Here is a 17056-nt window from a genome sequence, read left to right on the forward strand (position 1 = left end):
TCCGATGGTATTTTGACCGATCACAGTGGGAAATGAGTGGATACTACTATATATATACTATATATAGATATACTAGGGGTGTCAAAAATAATCGATTATAAGATGCATCGCGATGCGGACGTGCACGATTCTGCATCGATTCACAAATGTCAAAAATCGATTATTACATTTATTTTTATTTTTTTATAATCAAATCAAATATAATGGAAGTACATGCAGTTGTTTATTTTAATTATGGATCATAATACAATGCAATTCTAAATGCACTTTTATTTTAAAAGTAGCCACACAGTGAGAAAAAAGAAAGCGAGAAAAAATAAATCATGTATTGCGGAAAAAAGTGATGCATCGATTTAAGATGCATCGAGATGCATCGAGATGCATCGATAATCGTAATCGAATCGAATCGTAGCCCTCTGAATTGTAATCGAATCGAACCCTGAGGCCAGTGAAGATTCACAGCCCTAGTGGATACCCGCCTTCGATGGTATTCGGCAAATTACAAGTGGTAAAATGAGCAAATATCCCACCTTATTTTGACCAATCACAAGTGGGGAAATGAGCGGATACCCGCCTTTGATTGTATTCGATCAATTACATGTGGCGAAATTAGCGGATATCCTACCTTATTTTGACCGGATATGCTGCCTTATTTGTTTGACCAACTTTGGCCGAATGGGCCTACCGGGCCCATAACCCATAGCGTCTTCACAGGGCCACCGTATCTTGCCCGGGCCTGGGACCAAATGATCCCTTAGGACCCTAACCGTTTATCTTTGACAAAATGTTCCATAAGTTCATGGATAATTACTGTAGGGTTATTGTGATTTTGGCTTTAATTAAGTGTACCTGCACTGTAAATCCTGTTAATTGAGATATAGATGAATGTATTTCTTGTTATTGTGCTGTTGGCTTTGAGTGCTCAGGTGGCTGTGCTCTAAATCCTATTGAGATGCAGGTGAATGTATGTCTTAAGTTATTATTCTGTCCTTAATTGTGCGTAGGTGCGCTGTGAGGAGGGGCCCTTTTTGCATCCAGGCCCAGGGGCCCGTCAAGTCATAATCCACCTATGCAGACGGGTAGGTGGGAGCATTTGTAAATTGTGTCTGTTTGGCAACTACAGCAACTTGGTTAAGGTTTGGGTATGTTTTGGGTTGGCGTAAGTAGAAAGACGACCTGTCTTGCACAGGAGTCGAACATGCGCTCTCTCGCTTGTGAGACGGGGATGCTACAGATCTGCTCTCTCGCTTGTGAGACGGGGATGCTACAGATCTGCTCTCTTGCTTGTGAGACGGGGATGCTACAGATCTGCTCTCTCGCTTGTGAGACGGGGATGCTACAGATCTGCCGTCGATGATCCCATTCCTTCAGAAATGTCGAAAAGATGGGTTTACTGGCATGAAGATGAGGAGCTGTTGACTTAATTGAAAGTTTTGGGTGAACTGTCTCGTTAACAGATGAGGGCGGCTGACCTCTGTGTGACCTCTGTTAGTTGTAACGATGAGGATCATCAGATGCGGTTGAGCGTGGGGCACGCAGGGCTCCGCTGTCACAGGCAGGCAACGCGCCTCATTTACTGCTCAATCCAGATGACTGTTCACGGGGGGGGGGGTGTTATGACCTCTGGCTGACTGAGCTTCACATGACTTCTCCTCTCCCAGCATGCAATGCTGCAGCAGCACGCCATGTCGCAGCATCGCCCTCCAGTCTCATGTTAATATTTCATCTTCTGGATGATTATTTCTCTGAACGGCAAAACACAGACGTGACAGCACAGAATGTGGATCTGGGTTAAGTGGCTTATTGTGTCGCATACGGGAATGTTGCTCTCTCTCTTCTCTCCAATGCAGGGGTGGTACTAACATGTCACAAGCAATGCGCACGAGCAAACGTTTTCTTTTTCCTTTTTGAAATTTTCATGTTCCTTTTTTTAACCTCATAAGCCCAGGGTGCTTTTGGGGTGTTCTCTCGCTAAGACAGACATACCCAAAATAAATCAGGATAGCTCCTCAACCATAAGGCCTATCTGCATTCCTTTTTTTTGCAGGGAGTTCAACCTCAAGGGAGCACGGGGAGAACAATGCAATCTCCACACAGAAAGGCCCTTTTGACGAGCCCACCCGGGCAGTAGGCGCTGAGGACGGGGTAACAACCTCAGCGCCCACAGCGTCCCAGGCGGGAATCGAACCCAGGACCTTTTTGCTGTCAGGCGACATGTGAATCAAGTGTAAGTAAACCTACATCTATTACCATTCCAGAGCTCATAATTAAGTTATAAAATAAAGGAAAAATAATATTTTCATCCACGCCTCTTTTTGCTGTCAGGCGACATGTGAATCAAGTGTAAGTAAACCTACATCTATTACCATTCCAGAGCTCATAATTAAGTTATAAAATAAAGGAAAAATAATATTTTCATCCACGCCTCTTTTACAATGTGAATAATCACATTGTAAAAGGCAATATCACAATTATAACAAGATGCCACATAGATAATTATGCTGCTGAATGTGTTGGCATACTCCTTGACAACTGTAACTGTAAATTTGATGAAAATACATTAAAATGCACCATTTATGATGCAATTCTATAAATATACATTCAGGCGCTCTGCATGCTTTGCCCATATTTACAGTTAGATGTTGACTGTTTAGTGGGGATTTTACTTCTAAACACTAGTTATTTAGATATATATCCATGTTACAAACGACTCCAAAAGCATTGAAATAAAATTCTCCAAGGATAGGATGGTGAATCAAAAAGGAATGAATAGTTTATACTAAAACTACTACTTTTTTTGCTTTTAATAATAAAAACCCAGATACTATTTCTGCGTTAATAATAAAAACCAACATGTCCATCAGTTTCCATATTAAAGTTTGTGGTTTGTTCTCAGCAGCTGGGGAAGAGAGCGGAGAGGAAGAGAGGAAAGGCTTTTTTTCAGGTCAGAGGATGTGTGGCTGCACTCAGCATGGACTCGTCCTGTTTCAAACGGGGACATCACGTCGCTGTGATGAATTATTGAGTGATAAACAACAAACAAACTCCTGACTTATTCTGTGCAGGTTAGCGTGTCGCCGCTCCTCCATTAAAGACTCGGCTCAGTCAGCGACTCGCTCTCGTGTCGCGGGAAAAGCACTTTGTCCTGCAGGTGAGGTTTCTTTTATTTATTATTATTATTTATTTATTTATTTATATGAGTCACATCGTCTCTCATACATGCAGGAAATGGAAATGAAAGGAAACAAACACAGGATTAAAACACAGTAAATCAAATTACACTCCAAATAAAAACAATGCTGATTCATTTTGCACATAATCTCACACATATCCCAAAACTGTTAGCAGTTTTGCAGGCATTCATTTAGTTTGACAGTTGTTGAGAGTTCATTTGAGTTACGTTGTGGACCAGTGATGTCATTCATGCACAAATGACACCACTGGTCCACAACCTCAGTCAACTCAACTCTCAATAACTGTCAAACTAAACAAATTCCTACAAAACTGTTAACAGTTTTGGGATATGTGTGAGATTATGTGCAAAATGAATCAGCATTGTTTTTCGGTGGAGTGTCCCTTTAATGAAATAAGAATAAATAAGAGAAAAAACTTAACACAGCAAAAAACAAAAAAAAACAAAAAACACCCCGCTGAGACCAGCTGAGGAGGGTGGGTGGGGGCTAGACAGCTCAGACCAGCTCATGATGGTGGGTTCAGGTATGAAATTTGTCCCTTTCAGGCTGGATTTAGTTGGTTTAACCAGCTGGTTCTGATGTGTTAAGTTCGTGTGAAACTGGTGCAGCCTCACGCTGCTGCTGAAAGAGAGAGGGAGTACACACTTCAAATAAGGAGTGATCGAGGAACTCAGGTGAAATTAATTAGGAAGATGAGAGAGCCATGTGAACAAAATAACCAATTAGTGAGGAGCTGAGGAAAGAAGCGAAGTAAAGGAAGTGAAGTAGGTGAGGAGAGGAAATGTAAAAATAAGAAAGGGAGAAATAGGAAGAGTATCTGGAAGACATGGATGCTAGCAAGTCATACATGGTCCTTATTAATATTGAGAAGATTATCTTACTGAACACAGACCTCACTGTTTCATAAACATTTGTTGACCGTAGACCTTATTTCATGCATTTAACCGACATTACTATGCAAAACCTCCATTGCTTCCACACCTACGAAGTGCAGGCAGGGACTTCTGGGTAAAAGCCTACAAAATGTCTGTCATCCCTGCAGTAGGCCTACTCTATTATGAACTGAATGTGGAGTTACTGCAGTAAGAAATGAAAGCGGACAGATTATTTTCTTTTCAACATCCTACATTTATTTTACAAGAGCAAGTTAACATTTCTGACAAAAAACATTTTTACAAAGAAACAAAAGTCTTTTACAAAATGACAGCCGACTGCTAGCATCATCAAAACATCCCAGAAACAAGAGCAGTCTTTAATATGGATTAATTTATCATCTTTTCTCTTTGCCAGCTATACACATAGGCTACTTTGCCAATACAGAGTTAAATTACTTTAGTGCAGTGAGGAACACAACTCTTACCAAAATAAACCATTTCAGAAGGGTTAAATAAGCATCACACAGTTTAGCAAAGTGTTTCAGAGCAGTCATCAGTTTCACTTCATGTGTCTTTATTCCAGCAGATCCGATGGGCAAAGTAAAGTAACTGTTTTATTATGTCCACTTTTGTAAAGCAGAGCTGAAACTTGCTGCTTGTGGTTTGAGCAAGCCGGACCCGATCTAGCTAGCTAGCTTACGGTAAGATGCTGTCATTCTGTGAAATGTTTTTTTTTTTTTAATGTTTTACAGTTTGAAAGCCGGCAAATAATCCACAAGAACTGAAATTAAATTTGAACTCGAGCTAAAACGGCCAAATTTAGAAGAAAACACCTTCATGTTTAAAATTAACCAGACTTTATCAGTTGTCTGCCTGTTGCTAGCTAGCATCAGCTGAGGTTTGTTAGCGCTGCTGCACTGTCAATAACATGGCTACCACGGCTCCTCTGATGCGTGTTTTGGATTGACGTGTGTTAACCTTTGGAAAATGACATAATATACTTATAACACAACTGAAGCACTGATGTTGTGTTGGACACCAGAAGGACCTTATTTTCATCAGAGTATTATTGTAGCCTACCTATAATCCACTGGAATAAAGTCTCCGTGAAGTAAATGTCTGTGAAATGACTGGAAATAAAACCTGGAGACACCTGAGCACAAAGCTAGATAAAATCTGTGAATATAATAATTACATGGCGTTTTTAACCAACTTTTAGACCAGTGATACAGTGTCAAGGAACATGTGTTTTAAGAAAATTGCATTGAGGTAAAACATGAGCTAACAGACTAGTGCTAACAGTGCTAACCAACTAGTCCTATTGTTTCTGTTCAAAGGGAAAGGAAACCTTCTGTTTATATTTCACATGTTTTCCTCACCCTGATCTCACAGAAATACAACCTCTTAACACTGCATTAAGCTAGAGTAGGTGGTGGTGGCACATCATGTCTTAACATTATGTGGTCGCAGCACGATACGGTTATGTTTAGACACGACTATAGACAGGTAGTATTGTGACAGAGAGCCAAAGTGAACATCACTTCCTGCCTTTCTCTGTGTACCAGCGTCTGAAAAAATATGAATGGCGGTGAACAGAGATAAACATTACTTATTTTTTTTTATCCCGTTTGAATTGGGCCACGGGGTAGCTACACATGCCATGCTTGTCAATGTAAAAGCTAACTCCGCAAGTCAAGAAAGTTGCAGTTTGTGGTAAAACTGTTATAAATCAGAAAGACTACGCACAACAACCAGTCACATAAGTGACGTCTCTCCCGCCAGTCCATGTTGTTGATGGTGTGACGTATATTGTGCGACACGAGAGATGTAGTCGATCTACAAATACTGAAACCTTCCGTTTCAGTTTCAGGACAAACTGTGACTTTCTTGACATGCATTATGTTATCTTTTAAATTGACAAAATGTACATGTGTACTCCCGTGGCACAATTCAAACGGGATCAACAAGAGTCACATCTCTCTCCGTTCACTACCATTCATATTTGTTCAGATGCTGGTACACAGAGAAGGGCAGGAAGTTCACTCTGGCTCTCTATTGAAATAAAGCGGTGACCCGTAACGGTGTTGTGGTTGTAATGGTGTTGTGGTTGTAATGGTGTTGTGGTTGTAAGGGTGTTGTGGTTGTAAGGGTGTTGTGGTTGTAACGGTGTTGTGGTTGGGGTGACGGGATACGTTTGCCTTCGATGTCGGCGCCCAGGGTTCGTTTTCCAGTGTCTCCAAAAGGACATACAACCGTGAGTCACATTGTTCTAATTGACCAAACCATTTTCTTAACTGTAACACTAATTGTATTAGTTGCCTAAAATTGACCATAACCGACCGTGTTTTAATTGCCTAAATGGATCCCTTCAACAACTTTTGGGCCATAATAAAATGTCTGGTGGAGAAATGTTTTCAAATTCGTTTGAAACAAATTTGTGCTGGACGAACGTAAGTTTATGATGGAGGCACATCTCCCCCCCCCCCCCATAATTCATGTCCGTAACACGTGCTGTAAATCACCATTTTCAAGGTTGTGTTTATTTCACGTATTTTATGAGATCAGGTTGATCAGAAGACTCAAATAATCTGCAAAATGAACGCAGAACAAACTCCACAACGTAGAACATCAGCGCTAAACACGAAACAGATTTGTGACTTTCACCAGAAGTTATTGCTAGTTCTCTTTTTCATCTCAGTGGCTCACGTAGAAAACTACTTACAGAGGCGTGTGGGTGCGTGTCGAGGTAAAAGCACTTGCCTACCACCGCAGAACCCCGGGTTCAATTCCCTTGGGCTTGGTCAGGCACAACTGTCCGTGTCTGTGGGTGGGAAGCCGGTGCGGTATGAGTCCTGGTCGCTGCATTAGCGCCTCCTCTGGTTGGTCGGGGGACTAGAAGACCTAAGGCATCCGTTGGTACCAACCATGTCATGCTAGGTTGTCGGGAAGGGGGTTAAATAACGCTCCCAAAGTTAGGCAAACGTTTGCAGTTTGCAGTCGCATGCAGTGTTTTAACCTGGTAAACCAGCCGGTCACGTGAACTCACATTTCAATTCGTTCTACCAGACCGTCAGCCCTCCACTCTGGAAGGGCTGTCTGCAGAAACTGCAAAGCAGACGAGCCAATCAGCGACCTGCCTCATAGTTGACATTGTAACCGGCCAATCAGAACGTCGCTAGCAAAGCAGTAATGGCCACCTCCTTGCCTGTCTGCCTCGAGGAGTAATGTCAATGTTCGTCTAGTCTAAAACGGCCATACAGTGCCGTTATTGCAGAAAAAGAATCAATAACAACTATGAAACAAGTACAGGAGTATCGCCGCAACAGCGGAGATTCTCTGCGGAAAATATGTTTTTGCCGTTCTCCCGAGTGGATTTGGGTTTGACTGGATCCAACGCTGATTGGCTGAAGGAGTTGTCTGTCAAGGCAAGTACAGCCGCCCAACTTCCGCCCACTGCAAAGACTGTTGTGAAGGTTTCAGGCCAGACAGGAACGAAGAACGAAATGAAATGTGAGTTCAGGTGACCGGCTGGGTTACCAGGCTAGCAGTGTTTTGCATGCAGTATGAATATATTATTTTTGCCTATCCTACTGTATTTGAATATTTCTGCATACTGGGGTCCCTAAACCAGTGGTTCTCAAAGTGGGGTCCGGGGCCCCCCAGGGGTCCTTGAGGGGGTTGCAGGGGCTCCCCAGCAAAAGAGAAATCATTAATTTTCACTATAATTCCATCCATAGTGACAGAATGTATGGCTATTTTGGTAATGGTTTTCATACGCTTTCTGTAATAAAACATCTAAAAGCAAAAACCGCATCAGACCCTGGGACAAAGTCCTATCAAATGTTTTTTACAAAGCACACATTTAAATAAAGATATCATTTCCTAATCAAATTGTGTGTTTTTATGCAAATAATCACTATAGATGACAACAACAAAGGAAAAGGATAGCATTTAGAATTTTGGAAATTCTTTTACGGGATGGTTCCAGGATGGCGCTGTCGTTCTGCGGTTATTTTGGTGAAGTAATGCAAAAGTAGTGTAATAAGTAACGAGTTACTCTACACAGACAGTAATATTGTAAAGTACAGTAAGTATGTAGTATTATTATACATTTTGAAAGTAACTTGCCCAACACTACCTGCCCGCTGTCAGGTGAAAAGAAGTGGCTGACACAGTACAGAACAACAGAAGAATAGTTTCCAACAGAAAGCACATTGTGGTCCACTGGTCAGCCAACACAGCTGCAGTCTGACCACACCTGAGCATGTGATATAGTGTGTGTGTGTGTGTGCGTGTGTGTGCGTGCACGTCTTGTCTTGTGTGTGTGTATGTGCGTGCACGTCTCGTCTTGTGTGTGTGTATGTGTGTGTGCACGTCTCGTCTCACGTCACGACACATGGACATCAATATTCCGATATTAACCCGATTAACCCCGGCCGCGAACCGCGTTAACGTGGTTCGCGGTCTTAAAGGGATACACACACAAATGAGGGATATACACGCAAATGCTGCATCAGGTATCAATGGGTTAAGACAATGCTCTAAATAGGACACTGCCATGTAAACAGCATGTTCTGATGACCTGAACCTGAATGAGGTCATAGTCTGAGTGAGCAATAGTGGAATTAAGACGTGAAGTATTCCGGTCTTAAAGCAGCTACGAGCAACTTTTTCGATTGTTATTAAACAGTATAATTACAATATTGATGCATCACATCTTACCTATAATAGTAGCTGAGACCAAAGCCGTGTCAATCGGAGATTGCTCCCTTAGATGATTATTAAGTCTGTGTCTGTCTAAACTCGCGTCAACAGGGGGCTCTCTCTCTCTCCTTACCGCCGGACCGGATAAACGCGGAAGTGAAACCCGGAAGTGAAACGCAGCTGCCTGCCTTCACCCGTTCGCGCTGCCTAGCAACATAGCATAAACAATGTGAACGCCATGCATACTCTCGCGAACATCTCTCGTTATATTCTAACAGGTTTTTTGGAAGTTATTTTGTGGTTATGGCCGAAGTGGCTGCTGCAAACCGTTTCATTTCGCTTCCTGATCTTCCCTGGCCACAGACAGTCTAACACTGGCCGATTCACTCGGGGTTCAAGCGAGACTACTCTGCGTTGGTCTCGTCTACTATTAGAGGTAAGATGTGATGCATTGATATTAAATTTAGACTGTTTAATAACAATCGAAAAAGTTGCTCGTAGCTGCTTTAAGTCTCGTTATTGAAGTGTATTGTAGACATGTAAACCCGTTCATCACACTATGACGTTCTAATGGATTTGCCGCTGCATTTTGCGACACGTACGGCAGTCAAACTGCTTGACAATGTTCACAGCAGACTAGCAGCTCGCACACTCACCAGATAAAAAAAGTTTTAGGTGCAGGGCACAGGAGTTTCAATGGAGTAGAGAGAAAGAGCCAGCACAGTACAACGTACACGTTTCAGCAAGAAGCCTTCGTCAGCGTTGACGAAGGCTTCCTGCTGAAACGCGTACATTGTACTGGTGGAGTGCTAACACCTTGTCTCCTCAGGTCCTCTTGGTGACAGACTGTAGGACCCAGGTGCTTGGCCTCTCTCAGGTCCCCTTGGTGACAGACTCTAGGACCCAGGTGCTTGGCCTCTCTTAGGTCCCCTTGGTGACAGATTCTAGGAGCCAGGTGCTTGGCCTCTCTCAGGTCCCCTTGGTGACAGACTCTAGGACCCAGGCGCTTGGCCTCTCTCAGGTCCCCTTGGTGACAGACTGTAGGACCCAGGTGCTTGGCCTCTCTCAGGTCCTCTTGGTGACAGACTGTAGGACCCAGGTGCTTGGCCTCTCTCAGGTCCCCTTGGTGACAGACTCTAGGACCCAGGTGCTTGGCCTCTCTCAGGTCCCCTTGGTGACAGATTCTAGGAGCCAGGTGCTTGGCCTCTCTCAGGTCCCCTTGGTGACAGATTCTAGGAGCCAGGTGCTTGGCCTCTCTCAGGTCCCCTTGGTGACAGATTCTAGGAGCCAGGTGCTTGGCCTCTCTCAGGTCCCCTTGGTGACAGACTGTAGGACCCAGGTGCTTGGCCTCTCTCAGGTCCCCTTGGTGACAGACTGTAGGACCCAGGTGCTTGGCCTCTCTCAGGTCCTCTTGGTGACAGACTGTAGGACCCAGGTGCTTGGCCTCTCTCAGGTCCTCTTGGTGGCAGACTGTAGGAGCCAGGCGAGCTGATTGGCTGCTGTCCGGCTCTCCTCATGCAGACGCCGGTTATCCTGACGCAGGTGCTGCACCTGCTCCTGAAGCTCCGCTTTGTCCTGCTGCTCCTACACACACACACACGCGCACGCACGCACACGCACACGCACACGCACACACACACACACACACACACACACACACACACACACACACACACACACACAGGAACACGTCAGATAGTATATAAGTCAATGGGACAATAAGACCCTGCTTCTCACTTGATTTATGACGTAAGTAAATGAGTTGATGATCTCAATCTCTAGTTTCAAGTCTTCTTCAACACAACATGATGTTCATTATGTAAATGATGGCCCCGTTGAGAGAGATTAAACAGACGATAAAGCAGACTATGTTTTGTGCCGTGATTGACAGGTCGCCTGTCCAATGATCATGCAGCTCGCCAATCACGGACCAATAGCAGGCAGCGCGGTGTGGCTCTGAGAGATGGCCACAGTCATTATGCCAAACTCGAGTCTTCAAACAGGAGTGCACAAACCAATGGGTGACGTCACAGCTACAGTATGTCCATATTGTTATGGTCTATGGTAGGCATGGGTCGATTTCCGGTTTTACCGGTTCGGTTCGGTATACGAGCCCAAACCGGTTTGATCACGTGCAAACCGAAAAAACCTAAAAAAAAAAAAAAAATTTTTTTTTTTTTTTTGCCAGTCCATTCTGATTGCACTATTGTTCGTATTAGCCTCTTCTCAAGTTGTACTAGTAGGCAAAAGTCTTATTTTGTTTATTATGTTGATGTTTGAAGAAAAGTTAAGCTGAATAGTTATGAGAAATAAAAACAGTGTGTTGTTACAGTTAAAAGGTTCTGCTTATTTGTATTCAGTGTTCGTGCTGGTTGGCAGCATACCAGCTTAGAGGTGCATTATCGCCACCAACTGCAGCCGCTTTGATACGTTTTTTTGGGGAATATCGAACCGGTTTCAAAATGTTCAAACCGACCCATGCCTAGGCCCTATATTGTGTGAATTTGTGAGTTTTGAAGTTTATAAGGCAGCTCAGCTGTAAGCCAATCCATTCTGATTGCACTGCTTGTGTTTTTATTAGCCTTTTTCTCAAGTTGCACTATAGGCAGAAGTCTTATTTCATTTATTATTTTGATGTTTAGAAGAAAAGTTGAGCTGAATAGTTATGAGAAATAAATACAGGGTGTGTTTGTTACACAGGTGTCCTGCTTCTTTTTATTCAGTATCATTGCTGGTTGACAATACCAGCTTAGAGGTGTATTATCGCTATCAGGTGGACTGAAGTTGCACTACAGACAGTTATGGGCCACACTCGGGAGCCCTGCTTGAAAAAAAAAAAAAAAAAAAAAATTTTTTTTTTTAATTACCAAAAAAAATCGGTATACCGGTTCGATCCGGTTTAGACGGCAATATCGAACCGGTTTTAAAATTTTCAAACCGACCCAGCCCTAGTCTATGGTGAAGCTAACCTGACTGACGCTGCCAGATGGTTTTGTTTTCACGTCACGTGAGATCTCAAGATCTCACGTGAATCCAGCTGCTTGCAAGGTTATGCTCAGGCTATTTTACAAACACTATGTTAGAGAGTTCCGGTCGGGCTCGTGGAGGCCGGAGCGGAGCAGGTCTCTCTTGGGGATTTGCGGACGCGCAAGTAGGTTCAAAGATCCAACCTTCTCCTCTGGTAGGTATGAACCTGGCTCGTAACTCGTAGCTTGCATTGTCGTAGGTACAGCATGTCTGTTAGAACATGATGGAGGTCCCATCATGGACCTGGGTGGTCTGGTTTATGAGCACCTCTGGCTGTCAGCTGTCGGCTGTTCCATGGGTACTGTAGGCTCCAAGGAGCTACTCGGGAGACTTCTCCCAGTCATGACGTCTGCTTCTGTACCTGCTTGCTCGTCTTGGCATTGAAGCTATGTGGAACGTCGAGCCGCAAAGCGTGGCTTGCACTAGTGTGCGTTGTAGTTATAGCCCTCGCTGGTGTTGCGTATGACATCACTGCTGATGTCATGACGTCTCGGCTTTGATGATGTCATTGCCGATGATGTCATATTGCCACATTGTCTCGTTGGTTATGACATCATCGGTCGGGAATGTCACATGATGTCTGATGTCATAGGTCATTGTGATGTCATTGTTGCGGTGATGTCGTCATCACTCGATAGAATAGTTTCCAGGGACCTAGCTGGACTCGGGGGCCCAGAATATGCCCCGGGGGGGTGGGGGGTAGCCATCTCATCTCGCCTTTGTACCGACTAACTCAGCCCAACACATTACAACACGACAAAACAACAGGTTTACCTTCCGCAGGTCGCGCTGCAGCTGCTTCAGGATCTCCTCCAACTGGCTGACTTTGCCTGTGAGCAAGGCAGGAGGGACCTCACTGAAGAGAGGAGAAACAGAGTCTGTGTCATTAGTTAGCATCAGATAGTTTAACTGAAAAATATTACAAACCATCAGAGGAAATTGAGTTTCTGCTCATTTCATAAGTCTACTAATTTCATGAGTCTACGACTGTCAATGTGTTTCAGTTTCAGAAAATAAATGCACACCTGAATGTGTAGCAGGTGTGTGGGAGGAGCAACTTGAAAACAATGAAAATAACTCTTGCATACTGCATACTGTACTGCATACTGTATACTGTCTCGCTTAGTGCTGAAAAATGTATTAGTCTACAATGTTTCATTCTGTCCGTCCTTCATCAGGCACATTATATGGGCAGCATCACAACATTACATTGGGGCTGCCTCAATCATCAAATAAACCAATCAGAGGCCCACAGAGACTGACTGGTCTGGCTGATGAGCCAATCAGAGGCCCACAGAGACTGACTGGTCTGGCTGATGAGCCAATCAGAGGCCCACAGAGACTGACTGGTCTGGCTGATGAGCATCTTGGCTCTACTCGGAGTGAAACAAGGTCAAAAAGAAAATAGATAAGAACAAGTCACTTGTGCTGTGTGTGGTGTGTGTTGTGCAGTGTGTGTGGTGTGTGTTGTGCAGTGTGTGTGGTGTGTGTTGTGCAGTGTGTGTGGTGTGGTGTGTGTTGTCCAGTGTGTGTGGTGTGTGTTGTGCAGTGTGTGTTGTGCAGTGTGTGTGGTGTGTGTTGTGCAGTGTGTGTGGTGTGGTGTGTGTTGTCCAGTGTGTGGTGTGTGTTGTGCAGTGTGTGTGGTGTGTGTGGTGCAGTGTATGTGGTGTGTGTTGTGCAGTGTGTGGTGTGTGTTGTGCAGTGTGTGTGGTGTGTGTTGTGTGTTCTCCTACCCGGCCTGCAGGGTGGCGCTCTCTGTCACCAGGCGCCGGCTGAGCTGCTGCTGGATCTGATCCACATGGTCAGCTACACACACACACACACACACACACACACACACACACACACACATTAACCATAGTTTTCCAGGGAAGTGGAGTGATGCCTTGCTCACAGGCTGTTTCCCCCACATGGAGGATTCAAACCTTCCAGAAGGTCTAAGGTCAGGAAGCCAGAACATGAGCAGAGCAAAATAAAATAAGATGGCAGAGAGAAGACACGTTTGTATTTTTCTCCTACGATGAGGCCAATCCAGTCTTGATGCTAAAGCTATCCAGTAGGTCAGGTGTGTGCAAACTCTTTTGAATGGGGGCCAGATTAGATCATGTGAAAATGGCGAGGGGGGCAGGTGCTTCTCACATCATATGGGTTATAGAAAAAATAAAATAAAAAATCACATACAATGTACTGTAAGTATTTTGTTTACCATCTGAAAACATTAGTTCTGCATGTGCTGTTCCTACCTGGTGCTTGTACAAACTGTATGATAGTACTGTCATTGTTAGGTGAAGGGAAAAAATGCAAACTGAACTTGCTTGATTAACCAATACCGTGTGGAGGGCCACATATAGTCTATTTTGAGAGACAAGCTGAGGGCCATTTAAAATCTGTCCACGGGCCAGGCTTTGGACATGCCTGCAGGAGGCTATCTAGCCTAGTAGCTACATGAGAGTGAGTCAAGTGCTGGACATGTAATCTGCAACAGCATGGAAGTTTAACTGCACTGCAACGATTCGCACGGACGGCAGCAGAAACACTAAGTTCATCTCCCCAATACAAGACTCGCTGTTCCATTTAAAAGGCAAGACAGCATTGTGAAATGTCGGGCGTGAGCGAGCTGCAGGGCCAGCTGGGCGAGCTGCAGGGCGTGCGAGGCCGCACAGCGGGCGAGCCTAGGAATCGAGCGTGTGTATCGAGCGTGCAAGATGCCTAGTACAGATAGATAAACGTGCCTTGCCTGACTGGACAGTTTCTGCTGGCTGGGTCTTCAGGAGGAGGACAGTGACATCATCAGTGATGTCATAAAGCCCTGATGATGTTAGATATTCTCTGCTAATGAGGTCATGGACAGTGTGACATAATCAATTATGTCATAGAGATGGTGACATCATCAATGATGTCATAGAGATTGTGACATCATCAGCGATGTCATAACCCCTTCCCGGCTGAGGCTCTATAAGTGAGGGAGGTAGCATTATTCCCTCACAAGTACGATGCCCACAACACAGTTCAGAGAAGAAAGGGAAGAAAACAAAATGCAAACTGAGAGCAACTGGAGCGAGATAACAGAAAACTTTGATGACATGAACCTGAGAGAGACTCTGGTCAGAGGAATCTACGCCTACGGTTTTGAGAAGCCATCCGCCATCCAGCAGAGGGCGATCATTCCATGCATTAAAGGCCTGGATGTCATCGCCCAGGCCCAATCAGGAACAGGGAAGACGGCAACGTTTGCCATCTCCATCCTGCAGCAGTTGGAGTTTGGTGATTCCAACGATAAAGAGAAGGAATCCTGCACCCAGGCCCTGGTCCTCGCTCCTACCAGGGAGCTCGCACAGCAGATTCAGAAGGTGGTTCTAGCCCTGGGCGACCACATGGGAGCCACCTGCCACACCTGCATCGGAGGGACCAACGTCCGCGACGAGATGCAGAAACTCCACACTGAGGCGCCGCACATCATTGTCGGCACTCCTGGGAGGGTCTATGATATGCTCAACAGAGGATATATCTCCCCTAAGCGGATCAAGATGTTTGTCTTGGATGAAGCCGATGAGATGTTGAGTCGAGGATTCAAGGATCAGATCCATGACATTTTTCAAAAATTGACATCCGACATCCAAGTGGTGCTGCTGTCAGCCACCATGCCTCCTGAGGTGCTGGAGGTGACCATGAAGTTCATGAGGAAGCCGATTCAGATCCTGGTCAAGAAGGAAGAGCTTACCTTGGAGGGAATCAAGCAGTTCTACATCAGCATTGAACAGGAGGAGTGGAAGCTGGACACCCTGTGCGATCTGTACGCAACGTTGAGCATCACCCAGGCCGTCATCTTCCTCAACACGCGAAGGAAAGTGGACTGGCTGATGGAGAAGATGCACGAAAGGCACTTCACTGTCTCCGCCTTGCATGGAGACATGGAGCAGAAGGAGAGAGACCTGATCATGAGAGAGTTCAGATCCGGATCCAGCAGAGTGCTCATCACTACTGATGTGCTGGCTCGTGGCATTGACGTGCAGCAGGTGTCTTTGGTCATTAATTATGACCTTCCCACCAACCGGGAGAACTACATCCACAGGATTGGACGTGGCGGCCGTTTCGGCAGAAAGGGAGTCGCCATCAACTTTGTCACTGAGGAGGACAAACGAATCCTCCACGACATCGAGACGTCTTACAACACATCCATTCAGGAGATGCCGATGAACGTGGCCGACCTGATCTGATTTTATAGCTTCAGACTAGAAGTTCCGCACGCTTCGCACGCTCAAATCTAGTAGTGATTGTGGCAGCGCGAATTCACTGATGCATGTCATGCCAAGCAACCCTGTTGCTTGAGTGAAATCACTGATGATAAGAGTGACATCGCTCACTGATGACATCACCACCGGCTGGTAAAGATTATAACTGATGTTTGCCCATTCCATATCGAAAACATCCGTAAACATTTTGTTTCATCAACCGCCCTTCAGAAAAAAGTCTGTCATTATGTATGTATGCTGATATGAGAATAAACTCCATGTATAATCAGACCAGACCTGAACAGCAGGCAATCTGTAGCCCCAACACACACACACACACACTCGCTCTCTCTCTCTCGCTCTCTCGCTCTCTCTCTCTCTCTCTCTCTCTCTCTCTCTCTCTCTCTCTCTGTCTCTACTCTCTCAAAACACATATACATGAGGTAGAGATGATGTAAATTGCCAGAGACAGTGTGATTACAGCACTGCTGCAAATGAGAACAGATTAATTTCACATCTCCAAAAATACACTCAGCCTTCTCATTATCACCTGGGTGCAGAAGCGGAGGAGCGAACAGGAAAGACTCAACGCTCTGGAAGATTTCAACAATGCTAAATTAACTTGGAATACTTTAAATTCACTGGCTGGGATTACTCACTGATGACAGACAGTCTGTCAGTGTCAAGAGTTTGGAATATGTAAGGGAATAAGGCCAGCAGGGGGCAGCAGCCCGGTTCGTACAGATGTTCAGAAAAGTGAAGCAGTGCGATTAAACAGAACACTGTTACTTCCTCAGACAGTTTACAGAAAGCCTGGATTTCAGTCTCCTGGATTAGAATGTGTTGTTGCTGTCGGGAAGCCACACCGCTGTTTGGAAACGCTTGCTTTCCATGTCAATTAGAGGAGGCGATGCACATATGACTTGATGTGAAGATCAGCCTCCACGCTCACGTCTGGTATACCTTCACTGAACATTGATCATCATAGGTTAGTGAGCGAAGCTGCTGAGAGCCCGCCGGTGCT

General features: G+C 44.9%; 1 long non-coding RNA gene and 1 pseudogene across 2 annotated transcripts; one reads left to right on the forward strand and one right to left on the reverse strand.

Annotated features, from left to right (window-relative positions):
* Positions 1-10120: 10120 nt before the first annotated feature.
* LOC310777316 lies at positions 10121-13608 on the reverse strand. The gene is made up of 3 exons (XR_014552738.1): positions 13534-13608; positions 12575-12656; positions 10121-10357 (listed from the first exon to the last, which is right to left on the reverse strand). It is a non-coding gene; the product is annotated as an uncharacterized lncRNA (long non-coding RNA).
* A 1185-nt stretch (positions 13609-14793) lies between these two features.
* Positions 14794-16017, forward strand: LOC310776678 (eukaryotic initiation factor 4A-I pseudogene; annotated as a pseudogene). The gene has a single exon. The product of its transcript is annotated as a eukaryotic initiation factor 4A-I pseudogene (transcript).
* The last annotated feature ends 1039 nt before the right edge of the window (positions 16018-17056 follow it).

Source organism: Poromitra crassiceps, assembly GCF_964638095.1.
Source record: "Poromitra crassiceps genome assembly, chromosome: 5".
In the NCBI taxonomy this organism is placed as follows: Eukaryota; Metazoa; Chordata; class Actinopteri; order Beryciformes; family Melamphaidae; genus Poromitra; species Poromitra crassiceps.